The sequence below is a fragment of the Mustela nivalis genome, assembly GCF_964662115.1.
Source record: "Mustela nivalis genome assembly, chromosome: 5".
Lineage (NCBI taxonomy): Eukaryota > Metazoa > Chordata > Mammalia > Carnivora > Mustelidae > Mustela > Mustela nivalis.
Window position 1 is genome coordinate 148,738,046 of NC_139024.1, and position 13,836 is coordinate 148,751,881.

General features: G+C 44.6%; 1 protein-coding gene across 1 annotated transcript in view; it reads left to right on the plus strand.

Moving 5' to 3' along the window:
* Window positions 1–2,449: 2,449 nt before the first annotated feature.
* RNF144B (ring finger protein 144B) overlaps window positions 2,450–13,836 on the plus strand; it is a 170,808-nt gene continuing 159,421 nt past the window's right edge. Inside the window, exon 1 of the mRNA XM_082731840.1 lies at window positions 2,450–2,564. The gene's annotated coding sequence lies outside the window, so the exon portion shown is untranslated. The remainder of the gene's footprint in view (window positions 2,565–13,836) is intronic.

Consider the following 13,836-nt stretch of genomic DNA (forward strand, 5'->3'; position numbering starts at 1 on the left):
CCCTGAACTGTATGAGTCACTGTATAATAAAATGTTTCCCAAACAACATTTTTTATCTCTGATGTCCATTTCCTTCCGTCGCGTGTCACTGCTTCCCACCGCCACTGGGCTCTCCCTCCAGGAGTCCCTTCAGGAAACGTTTGTCTCTCGGGGGGGGGGGGGGGGGTCTTGTCATAGGACTGACCTTAGATGCCTCCAAGGCATGAAGATCTGGAAAGGGTCTCACTGAGCATGTGTCCCTTCCAGAGCTCTTCCCATCCCTCCCCCGACCCTCATGTGTTCTCTATTTGCAGCCCATGATCTTTCTCAAGCAAAAAAGCTGATCTCATCGTGACCTGACATTACAGTGCCTCCCTCTTGTCTGTGGAATCAAATGCATTTTAAAATATGGCTCGCGGACTCGACATGATCTCGCCTCTTTTTACCCTCTCTAGCAGCGTCTCTCCATTCTTTCTTCCAACCACGGGCACTCCCTCCTCCAAAAAAAAGAATCCAACAGCCATAATGAGCTTCTTGAAATACATTGATTTGCCATGCTCTTTCTTTTCTCTCTCTCTCTCTTTTTTAAAGTTTATTTATTTTTTAAGTTAATTTATTTTTTAAATTAACATGCAAAGTATTGTTTGTTTCAGCGGTACAGGTCGGTGAATCATCAGTCTTACACAATTCACAGCACTCACCATAACACATACCCTTTCCAATGTCCATCACCCAGACACACCACTCCCCCCAACCCTCAGTTTGTTTTCTGAGATTAAGGGTCTCTTATGGTTTGTTTTCCTCCCCACCCCATCTTGTTTCATTCTTTCCCTCCCTTCTCCCCACGAATCCCCACCCTGCCTTTCAAATTCCTCATATCAGAGAGATCACATGATAAATGACTTTTTCTGATTGACTTATTTCGCTTAGCAAAATACCCTCTATTTCCATCCACGTGGATTCAAATGGCAGGATTTCGTTTTTTGATGGCTGCATTTTATCTATCTATCTATCTATATATATATCTCACATCTTCTTTATCCATTCCTCTGTTGATGGACATCTAATTTCCTTCCATAGTTTGGCTACTGTGGACATTGCTGCTATAAACATTCCAGGGCATGCCCGTGCTCCCCCCTTACTAGGAAACTCCCCTGTCTCTAGCCATGTTATATTCACTCTTCAGGTCTCACCTTAAAAGCCACATCCTCCTGGCTTCAGGTACAGTGCCCTCCTTGCATGCCACCTGCCATCAGAACATCTGCTTTCAATAATAGCCTGTTCACCTGTATAGCCCTCTGTTCAGTTCCTTGAGGTTAGGGATGTTGCCTTTCTTGTTCACTGTTCCACCGCTAGCACCCGGCAGTATCTGCAGCTAGCGAACATGTGATAAATATCGGCAGAAGAAATACAAAGGCCGGAGTCTCTTTAATAGCGATTTACATTTTCCCTCTGTAATAAACTAGTTGCTTCTTAAGGTAATTCCTGGCATCATTTAAGTTGTCACTGGCGTGACCGACTATGAATAATGCTACACTTCCTCTAACCTACTCCATAAATACAGATATTGATAGGCAAATGAATGAATGAACCCATGGAATGCCACTTAACAAAGCACCCTCCACATTCCCAATAGGGATTATGTCACTCCCAGCCCCTGCATGTTAATGACACAGTGATGTTTTCCCAGATGCCTTCCCATGGTTCTTATCTCTCATGGTATTGGGTATGCTCTGCCCAGTGCTAGTTGGTCGGCCTTAGAACTCTTTGAATAGATCCGCCTGCTCCTTCCCAGAACTTTGGCTTCAGAAGTGTCTCTCCTGAGAAACGGAGGCTGCAGACGTGCTCAGTAACCAAAGCCAGGTGTAATGAACTGCTCCCGCCTAGACTTGGGGCCCTAACAGGTGGCAGGTATCCGCAGTGCTGGCAGAAGAGACCTGCCTTGTCTTGCACAGCTGAACACAGCATAGGCTTCCCGAGGCCGATCTGAAGTTGCGGCAGCCCAAGTTTAAATAGTGGGGACGTCTACATTTTGAAAACAGGAAAATGGAAGGAGTTCTTTTGGAAAAATGAAAATGCCTGGCCGGAGAGCCTCAGAGCACACGCTCCAAGAATATCAAGCGTTCAGTGCTGTTGTGGGAAAGGCCAGCGGGGGATGGAGGCAGGGACGATTGGAAGTGGTGCCTCCCTTGAACCTCATTGGGTAGATCCAAGATTTTAAAAGGGTTCCTCTGAGATCGCCCAGCCCCAGGATTTCAAGGACCACCGTCGCCGCGGGTTCCGAAAGAGAGCGCGTTTCTGGGGGAGGTGTGTGCGTGCACGCGCTGGGGGAGGGAAGGCTCGGGAGAGGGGCCACCGCTCTCCGGAGTAAACAGCAGGGGGAGAAGGGGAGCGCGGCGGAGGGCGGCCGCCGGGGGATGAGCGGGCGGGCGCCGGGGGCGAGGGCGGGAGGAGGGGGCCCGGGGCGCGCGGGGCGGCGGGGAGCGAGGAGACCCGCGCGCCTCTGATACCTGAAGCGCCGCCCGGAGGAGCTGACAGCGGCCCCTCCCTGCGTCCCCGCTCCGGACTCGGACCTCGCGCGCAAGGTAAGCAGGGGCGCGGCGTGCGTCCTCCCCCGAGGGCTGCGGGGCCAGGCGCACCAGGTGCCGGTTCGGCCTCTCTGGCTCGCGCCCGCTCCGGCGTCCTGCGCGCGGGGCGAGCGCCGGGCCGGGGTGGGGGGTGGTGGTGGAAGGGCGGGCAGCGGGGACTCCGACCCTCCGCCAGCTGCGCTGGACCCCCGTCTCCTCTCCCCTTACCCCTTCTCTTGTGCCCCCCTCCCCATGGCAGGCCCCAGAACCCGCCTCCCGGGCTCGTAGGGAGAGGGTGGGAGGGCAGGCGGGCGGTCTTGCCCCTTCTCCAGGTGTGTGGCGCAAGCACCCGCGCACGGTTGTCCCCTAGACTCTGCAGTAATTTCCAGGTCGGAGTATCGCAACTGCTCTTCTTCCAAAACAGTACCCCCCCCCTCCTGTTTCTAGCCTAACTTTGCCGGGGGTGTTGGGGTGGGGGTGGCGATGATGACCCTTGGTTCAAAGTAGGTGTGCCGTCTGGTCTTTCCTATCAGCACCGAACAAAAGGTTGAGGTTCTTTGGTTTGGTTTTGGTTTTGGTCCCCACCCCCCGCCCCGAAAATTAAATACTGTGATGAGTTTTGTAGGTTTCCTGGGGACTGCGCTGTGACTAGAACTTTATCACAGCCTAAAGCAGTAGGTCCTACTCAAGCGCTCAGATACCAATTCAGAAATGGAGTGAGTGTTGCGGGGGGGGGGGGGGGGGGCGGTGCACACGCAGGCTTCTGTGCATTTAAAAAGCACGCCCGGGGATTGCGATGTGCACCCCCCCCCCCCAATCTCTTCAAAGTATCTTAAAGGTCCGCAGAAGTGGGAGAGGGGATACCCAACCAGCGGGAGGCATCACCTGGAGAATAAAAACAGGGCGAAAGCTGGTTTCTTTCTTGCTGATGAATTTGGTGGGGTGGTTGGTTCTGAGTTGGCAGTTTTGGGAAGGGAGGGTTAACGTTGGTTTGGAACTCAGACAGAGGGTGGAGAGAAATACCATACTTCTAAGAGCCCTTGTTAAAGAGCTAGCTTTTAAACATCAGGTTTTTTCAATGTAAGAATTCCTTCAGAAGTACTCTGGCGATTAGAAAGGACTGAGGCCTATTCCCATGGAAATCAGAAAATCTTCCTTCTCTGCGCTTGCATGGACTTTCTGTCAATGACCACTGTCGTCTTTACATATTGGTTACTTTAAAGCCAAAGATCCAAATGCACTATATCTCTGGGAAAACAGAAGGAAGAATAGACATATAAATTAATTTAGATTCTGTTCACATTCCTAATTACTTGAACCAAGCTCTTCTACCCTGAGTTGGTTGAGAGTGTCTGTACGTTATATTGTGTTTGAATTTATACAGATTCTGAATGTTTCTCCATTTTGCACTTTGTCATGCATACATTTCTGCTGCTTTTTGTATGTATCTGTATCTGAACTGTTCTAGGTACCTACCGAACTCTCAGAGTAACTACCAGGGAAAAGAAATGTTTTTATTTTATCTGTCTTTGGAAAATTGAGGTGAAGGACTCCTTGAAAAAAAATACTGTTCCTTTGGTATACCTATTAAATCATACCACCTTTTTATGAAATGAGATGCTCATTATAAAACAGGAATGGGTATTTGGTACCTGCTTTCAAGGATATTAAGGACAAGTAGGAGACTGTCTGTAAAGCATTTTGAACTTTTAAGAAAAGAGTCACTGTCTAGGTATTGAGCCAATATGATTGTTTTCCTGGCAAACTTTTCCTCCTTTCTAAAATTAACTTCCCCCTAGGAAAAAGAGTGCAGATGCACACGATTCAGCCAACCAAGTCGAGAAAATACTGTGTTTGAATTTTAAAAGTGACCTTAATTCATCCCTATAGATCTAGTGTTTGCAGCCTATGCCACAAAATATGCAGAAGTATTCACTGCTTGCTGACCTTTTCAAAGCACTGGCTTAATGAGGGGTGTTATGGACAGGGTACAATATTATGTTATGAGTATTCTTGGCTTAGGTCAAACGATTATCATTATTTTCCTAAGGTTTTTGTGTAGATGTGTGTGCACTGGGTCTGGGACTTACATAATTATGTATATATACGTAACACATGTTTTTAATAGGAACAAAACCCCACAATATTTTTCTCTGTGGCAGAACGCTGTAAGCATTAGGTTTTGATTACATTTTCATGGAAATTTTAATATGACAGAACTAAAAACTTCAAGGAAATAATTCCATAAAGATCTATTTGGAACTGAAGGCCTTTTTAATAAAAGATGTTTGGAGCCCTTAGCTGTGTGCTTAGCATGCGCAGAGCAGTCCTTTGTGACTAAGGGTGGTAGGTCCAAGTCTGGCAGCTCAGACAGCGGATGGTTAGCTCTTGCCACTCTTTTTCGTTTTTCAGACCTTCAATTTGGTCTGTAACTTGATGCTTCACTGATCCCCACACTCTCCCTGCCACGCCAGCTCACAGAGGAATTGCTGGCACTCTGAGTTTTTTTTTCCCCTCCCCATCAATTAGAACATGTTTGCATTGGTTGCAGAATGCAGTTACATTTTTAGCCCAGCATTCTGCGAAGTACCTTGAGCCACAGAGAGAGTAGCCTCCGTGCAGCCTCGATCACAAACTGCCTTACTTAATCAGGCTATATTAATTTCCCTTGATTCAGCTCTGTAGAAATAATAGAATCATAAGAGTATTAAAATCAGAAGGCACTTTAGAAGCCATCCAGATTCTAATAATTTCTTTCTACAGTTGAATATTGAAGCACTCGCAAACCATAATCCAAACTTTGAACATAGACATTACATTTTATATTCTTTCCAGTTCTTGTAGTACTGGGGAATTTGCTCATTCAAAATGAATTTATACATGAGTTCAATAAGGTAGGAAAGGCAGCAAAGTCAGTTGCCAATCTCAGCTAGCTTTCCTGTGAATCTCAGAGTGTCACCTTAAAGGCAACACAGGTCCTTGACAAAGGTGGTGACATACTTTATGCTAGTTCCTAGTGGCTGGGGACTGCTTCCGCTGACTGTGGAAGAAAAGGAGTGCCCTGAGAAGGACGAGTATATAGAGAGAAGGGTAGTGTGGGGGACCACGCAGTGGGGATGGGGACTGACTCCACTCCTGTATCGTTCAGGAATGGTTAGCCTTCAGAACGCCCCCTAGCGATTACAATCTGAAATAATGGAAGCAATCATTGGAGTTTATAGCCTTCAAAACCCTACTTAATTAAGGCTTGAATTTTGGAAGTCCGATTTCTTGATGTGTTTGTCTTTCAAGATCTTTAGTCTTAAAGATCTACCATCCCCAAGGTCCTAGCATTGAGACCTTTATCTTTTGTCACTTATAAAAGAATTTTCCTGATAGGTAGGCACCAATCTTAAAAAACCATATAGACTCCAGGATAGTATTCTTGCCAATGGTATGTCTCACTGCCAATTATTTATTTATATTTATTTCTTCAAGCTATAGTTCACTTTATTTTTCTTGTATAAAACGATGTGGGGGGTCACAGCTGGAGTCTGAGTCCTCTGCACCCAGAAGTGTGAACTCTGGTGTGGGTCTTTACAAGATGGTCAGTGAATTTCTGATAGGGAGACTTGGTGAACACTGTCCCCTTCCAGAGGTCAGGGTGAGATAGCTTTAGGTCTTGGAGATGGCATCAAACGTAACCTTGGCAAAGTGTCTGCCATCAGTTTTGGCCATCATCAGTAGCTTCTTGGGCACGGGGCTGAGACAAATGCCAGTTCCTCTGGGGGTAGAGATGGGATGAACCAGCACAGAGCCACAACAGCCGGTCACCTTGCCTAGGACAGTGTGGGACTTGCTGATCTTTTCCCCAGTAGCCTTGCCACAGTGGGACGATGGAGAGCTTGGCCAGGGTGATGTCCCCACGGATGGCAGTGGCTACCTCCTTGGAGCACTTGACCCCCAGACATAGGTGTCCACTGTAACCTCCGATGGTAACAAATGCCTTGAACCTGGTCCACTGGGCTACATGGGTTTGCTTTTGGCACAGGCATGGTCTTCAAAACCTCATCCTTGAGGGATGCTCCCAGGAAGAAGTCAATGATCTCACATTCTTTGATGGGCAGGGAGAAGAGACAGATGTCCTCCAGGGATTTGATCTTCATGTCCTTGACCAGGCGACCCAGCTTGGTGACAGAGATCTACTCCTTGTCGTGGCCTTACCTCCTTGAGCTCCCTGGCCTCAGCCCCAGCCAGACTCACCGCCCCCATGGTCCCGATGCTGCTGCTGAAGCCTCAGGGGAAGCCAGCCCTACCTCCCATTCCAATCCCACCTTCCCCACCCCTCCTCACTTTTCAAAAAAGTTCTTGTAGCTTACTGCTTCTTCCCCAACATACTTAATTAGTGCAGACTCCTCTTTCTTTTTGAAATCCTACTCTCCATGAGCATACTTTAGTCCTTGACCACTATTTTCTGGGAAACCATGTGAGCAGAAAGAGGTAAGAGTGTTTGGAATATTGTATATAAATGTGTATATAAATATATTTAAGTTTTCAAGTAGGCTTATGAAAAAGGCCAAGGACCATATCAGGCAATGGACTTTACATTTTGGCTTTGGAAAATAGGAGTATGGAGAGGACTGTCAAAATTGCCTCTGATCCCACTACCCAGACATAGCTACATCTCACACTTTGGCATAACTTTTCTGGGTTCATAACCTTTATGCATATGAACATATATGCATATATGCATGTTGTTACAGAATTAAGATTTTTTTCTATGCGTTGTTTATTTATTTTTTTAAATTAACAATACAAAAATTGACCATGCTATTCAACATTTTTCTTTCTCTGTCTGGACTATACTTTCTTTGCTCCTTCTTCTGAGATAGCTAAAAAGTATAGAGCTTAAAAAAAATTCTTGACATTTCCAACTATTGCTGCCTTTAAGGTTTTTGCTTTTTTTTTTTTTTAAATAATTATGAGCTCGTTTTCCCTAAACAGTGCCAGGAAAAAATGATATTTAACAGCTTTCTTTCTGTAAGGCGAGAAATTGGACACATTTACTATTTCTCTTTCTCTGTCCCCTCCATGTCCTAGTTTTTTTGTTGAAAAAAATCTAGTGATATAATGTAGGGTTATTAAAATCAAATTTATTATTGTTTCATAAATGCCCAAATCATCTTTTTAAAAAAAATTTTTTTTAAAGATTTTATTTATTTATTTGACAGAGAAAGAGATCACAAGTAGGCGAGAGGCAGGCAGAGAGAGAGGAGGCAGCAGGCTCCCTGCTGAGTAGAGAGCCCTATGTGGGCCTCATGCCCAGGACCCTGGGACCATGACCTGAGCTGAAGGCAGAGGCTTTAACCCACTGAGCCACCCAGGTGCCCCAAAATAATTTATTTTTTAAGAAGAATTACTTTTAACACTTTCTTTAAGGTTTATACCCATATTGACCAAATTTATTTAGTCTTAACTCTGTTTAAGGCATTCTACTGCTTATACCTGGTTAATAATGTTACCATTCCTCCAGCCTTAAATTCATGCCATAACAAATTCAAGTATATATTCAAGTAAAATTTTTAGGCTTATATGTAGCTGAGAATGTTTTTAAGAAATTGCTTTGGGAAAGCCTTGCACAGATGAGATTACTTTCTGTTTTTCTTGCTTTATATAAAATGCTTGGGTCATAGTCCTTATCTCAGGGCTCTCTAGATAGGGCTTGACTGAATTCTAGCAATGAGGGCTGCAGAAGAGAAGTCTGGGGTATTTCTGATTGCTATTTTTTTGTAGGTAATCTGTTTTTCTTTTTTTTAAAGATTTTATTTATTTGTTTGACAGACAGAGATCACAAGTAGGCAGAGAGGCAGGCAGAGAGAGAGGGGGAAGCAGGCTCCCTGCTGAGCAGAGAGTCCGATGCAGGGCTCGATCCCAGGACCCTGAGATCATGACCTGAGCTGAAGGCAGAGACTTTAACCCACTGAGCCACCCAGGTTCCCCGGTAATCTGTTTTTCTGTCTGGATGCTTAAAGCATTGTGTTCATTTCCCTAACACTAAAAAAAAAAAAAATAAATAATAATAATAATAATAATTTTTTTTTGGGCCAGACTGTATCATGATAATAGTCTGTTTTATTCTTTCCCTGGTACTCTTTGAGTAGTGTTGATTTGAAGACTTAAAATCTATTTTTCATCTCAGTGTTTAATTCTTGTGATGATTTCTTTATGGATATCTATCTTTTTGGAAACATGCATACATTTATGCATTCATCTCCCATATCTCATTGTTCATTTAATAAATGTAATCTTTCTGCCTTTTCTCTGAACATTGGCAGAGTTTCTCAAGCCTATCTTCTACTCTGTTGAGATTTTCAGTTATTTGGGAGTCGGCATTGATATATTTGGTTGTCTTTCCTAATGTCAGATCCTTCCTACTTTGTGGTTACCTACCTTGGCTTCATAGCTATGACGCCCTTTTCCTTCTTACTGAGTCTACTGCATAGTAGATCCATCCATGTTTGGACTGTCCATCAACTTTATGTACATCTTGTTTATGGTAATTCCTTAGAAGAGTCTCCTTTTGAAATACAGTCTTTTCATATACCTAGTATTTTCTGTCCGTTTGCTCTGCCTTGAAGAAGTGCTCCACATGTGATGTGGAGCCCTGCTGGATTCCCTGGTTGGTGAAGCAAGAAGGTTGAAATGTGCTATAATTTACTTTACTATCTCAGAGAGAAAGGCAGGAGCAAGAGACTGATGGTATTAAAGAAAAGAGCCTTGGGTCTTCACAAATTTTTTTTTTTTTAAATATATAATACCTGAACTTCATTAATATAGAAACTTTTGGGAACCCCTGGCTGGCTCAGTCAGCAGACCAGTGACTCTTGATCTCAGGGTTGTGAGTTCAAGCCTCATGTTCGGTGTAGAGATTAGTCAGAAAACAACAGCAGCAACAACAAAAACTTTGTTTTCAACCACTTATTTTTTATTTTTTATTTTTTAAAAGATTTTATTTATTTATTTGACACAGAGAGAGATCACAAGTAGGCAGAGAGGCAGGCAGAGGGAGAGGAGGAAGCAGGCTCCCTGCCAAGCAGAGAGCCTGATGCAGGGCTCGATCCCAGGACCCTGAGATCATGACCTGAGCTGAAGGCAGAGGCTTAACCCACTGAGCCACCCAAGCACCCCATGTTTTCAACCACTTTTATACATTACCTTGCGTTATCCTTAAAACAGTTGTTTTTGAGTTCAACGACCATGGCCTTTGGGTTCTGAAGATTGTGGGTTGAAGACATTCCTTACCACTAGTTGTGGAAGCTTTGCAAATTACTTTAATGTCCCTAACCTCATTTCTTCACCTGGAAGAAGTAATGTTTACGGCATAGAAAGGTACAGGTTACAGGCGATAATTACATAGGAATTGTCAGAACATAGTTTGTAGTAGAAGGCATGGGTGAGATGGCCCCAGGAGAGCCTGGAGCAGGAAGGACCTTCAACAGTGAAGCCTTGAGGAGGAAAAGCCAACAAAGGAGATGAGCAGGTGGCACCTGGGTGGCACAGTGGGTTAAGCGAACGACTTTTGGTCATGATCTCACTGTCCTGGGATCGGGCCCCATCTCGGGCTTTGCACTCAATCTGGAGTCTGCTTGAGATTCTCTCTCTCTCTATCTCCTTCTGCTCATGCTTGTTCTCTCTCTCTAAAATAAATAAATGAAATCTTAAAAAAAAAAGAGAGAGGGATGAGCAGGAGTGGTCAGAGTGAAGGACAAAGATCAGAAGAGAGTGGAATCAGAGAATCAAAGGGAATTTAGATATTTCAGATGCATAGAACTCCCGTTAGTGTCATGCGCGTTGGGTTTGGCAGTTGGTTAGACTGACCTCAGACACAGACCCTTTGAGTGCAGAGAGGCAGTAGGAGGAGGACACCAGTGGGTTGATTAGCATGTGTAGGGAGGAAGATAGGAAGTGTAAACATCCAGTGAAAACCTGTTTCTCCCTTAAGGGAAAGGGATAAGACAGGAAAGGAGAGAGAGAGAGAGGTCAGTAGCTAGATGGATACTCCAGACTGCAGATTGCAATTTCAAGAAATAGCAAAATTTCAGTAGAAAAAAGGTATGAAAGTTTGCCAAGTAAAATTTTTTTTTTCAAGGAAGGACATTAAAAATATGACCATCTGATACCAACTTATTTCTGGAAAGAAAGAAAATATTGACATGAAAAAATGGAATACATTTAGCTTTATGAGAAGGTCAGTCTCTCGGTAAAGTTTTTTCTTTTTCCATCCAAGATTTACTTTTCCCGCCCTGGGTTCAAGGTTCCACCTCTCTTCTCCTGTCGAGATCTGGCTTCGCCCATGGTCTTCTCTCTCAACTGTTTTCTGTCTCTTCTCTGTTGAGTCTCTCCCACGATTATAGAACTATGCCCCACTCCATCTTCAAACAAATATGGGTAAGAAGTGATGAGGACCTGCATGAAATCAGTGGCAAGAGGATGCAGAGAGTGGCCAGAGAGGGAGGGAGCACTTATAAATAGCATTCATAGGACTTGGTGACTGATTGGAGGTAGCAGGTGGGCGGGAGGGAGGAACCTAGGATGACTTCCAGGGTGACAATGCTACGTGGTGCTGTCATACAGGAGGACTGGGGCTGGGAGGACAAAACTCATGGACTTAGCCCAGCGTGCAGGGCGCCGGACGAGTTGGGAACTCTGCCCCCACCCCACCGTAGCCTTTGTCTTCTCATGCTTCGTGGGTTGGAGTCTACACCTTGCTTTCTGCAATTATTTGCCTCTTGCGAGTTCAAGCCCTGCACGCAGGAGTTGGTGTATTTTCTACTGGAAAAAAGTAAAAATGAGTCAAACGATAGAAATAGGAGTCCCCATGTCACGGGGTGTCTAGATGGAACCTTTTGAATCTTCGGTTTTAGCTGTGACTCAAGACGGTAGAGGCCATATTCCGAAGTCAGATGTAAGACCACAGCGCAGAGTTGGAAGATGGAGAACAGGAAAATCAGCTTCACACTGGTTGTGATTAGCTCATTGGCCACTTCCAGCTGATAAAACAGGCCAGAGAGGCTAAGAAAATAATGATTAGAAGATCATTTTTAGAGAGTTGGGAGTGGGTTTGAGTCCCCGCGCCCGGCCACCTCGATAGAGGGTTATGAGGTCGTGCCTCTTCAACTCAAGTCTAGAGTAAAGGGTTTTCCACAGACCATTTGGAGTGTCTATGATTGGGAGGTGTTGTGGATGAGAGATTGGTGCCTGAGAAATCTAAAGGACAAGAGACCGGCCAGCTCCTCTCCTTGTAGATCAACAGAGGTGCTGGTGCATTGTGCCATAATTCGAGAGAGCACAGACTTCAGGATTGTTCCCCAAGGACCAAAGGTACCCGACACTGAAGCTGAGGTCATCTCAGGTCATGTGCAAGAGGGCCACCTGGACCCCAGCAGGGTAAACTGAGGAAAGAGTCATCAGTTAACATGTGCGCTAAGAGATCTGTAGGCGATGGGGGGTAGAGCTGAGGTTCTCTACCTCTCAACCCCCATTCCCCTCACCACCATCCCCAACCCTTGCTCAAGAGGAAAAAGTAACCTTTGAAAACCTACTAAGCTCACGGATGACCAGCGTTAGATTATTAATCAAGGGAGAATTTTCCTGCTGTCTCTTCCCTGTGGGCCCCCCCGAAGTCATCCCCATTTTGGTATCAGGAAGTGGCATAAACCTCTGTTAGCCAAAGAGAGAGGACTCTTTCCTTGTCCACCTTTCCCAAAGTGTTCCGTAAAGATAGATGTTCGGTAGATCACAGCCGTAGGGAGACGCTTAACTTTATGTGAGCTGGAAGTCTGAGTGCTTTTTAGGATGGGACACGTTAATTACAGAATGACAATCAATTTTGGGGATTTAGAGTGACTCGAGTGTCCTCATTATTTAAGAGGAGCTGAAAACGTCATGACAATTGTCCCGGATTTCACCCGAGGACTAGGGAAGAACAAACCTCACATCCTAAAAGAGGCCATGGAGAAAACAGATAAAGTCATTTTCTGATGCTATCCCACGAGTCCTGCTTGTTCACTGCGCACAGAAACCATCTGGGGCTTTTCAATGGTCCATAATTGACAAGAGGATGGAAGAGGAATGTGGGTTCTTCCAGGAATTAAACGGAAATGTCACGATAACTATTTTCATTTCTGAAAAGGATGCTAGGAGAATTTTAATCAGGCAATTAAAATATACATCAGGTAATTTAAGAATAAGGTTTGCAGTCTGTTTCACAGCTGGGGAAATGATCTGAGATACGGCCTTTGTGAAATAAGCCCATAAGACATTTTCTCCCTTCTGTTTCCAAAGTATCACAGAAGCCATAAATGGCTAAGATTAATTGTTTGCCATATTCTGCCATTGATCAATTTAAAAAAAAAAAAGAAGAAGAGAAAACATGTGTTCCTGTAAAACAATAAAGATAATGCCCATAAGCCAATACATTCTAGAATAAACAAAAATGCTAATGGATTTCTCTTTTCAGCTTTTGGGAATTTTAAAAGGGCTTTAAACTATTAGCTTCCATATTCCCAGAATTTGCCAAGTTAGTCAATGAAAGTCTTTAATGGTAAAGGAGTGACGAGGGAACGATCTAAATAATGTTTCTATTAATGTATTCCTAAAAGTGGAAAAGACAACTTGAAAAATACGTATGATTCACCCATAAAGTATTTACACTGACCGAGGACAAGCGCAGTTTATTCCATAGAAGTGGAATTTGGGATCCAGAAGTAGGATATCAGTTTGACCCAAATAGATGGAAGAAAGTGGTGACTTGGCACAAGGATATGAGTCATTCTGTGGGTCTAGAGGGAATGCAGCTGTGCTCTTAGGATCCCAAGGGCGATGCCACCTTGGTCCCCTTGAGCATGGGGATAAAATGTTACTCCCCTGATGTTGTTCCATTACCCTCATTATCAAGACTGGAGAGAGACTGGAGGGCTGAATCGCTACATTGTATCCTCAATGCTAATAATATGGTCAATGATACTGGAACAAAAAAGAAAAGACTAGAGAGAGAGTTGCCTGTTGGCTTTGAGGAGCACATTGCCACGCTGTGACAGGCCAAGTGACTGAGACTCTGAAGCAGGCACTGAGTTTGGGGTGGGGTGTTTCATGGCTGGGGAAAACTAATCTATCCCCCCATTTTCTCGAGTCTGTACTCTTGGCATGATTACAAGCATATGCTGGGTATTCTGCTAGCCTCGTGTCTCTCAGCTTCTATACTGTGCACTAAATTTCTCTGTGTCCTGGGCTTTCTTCAGCGTTATCTTGA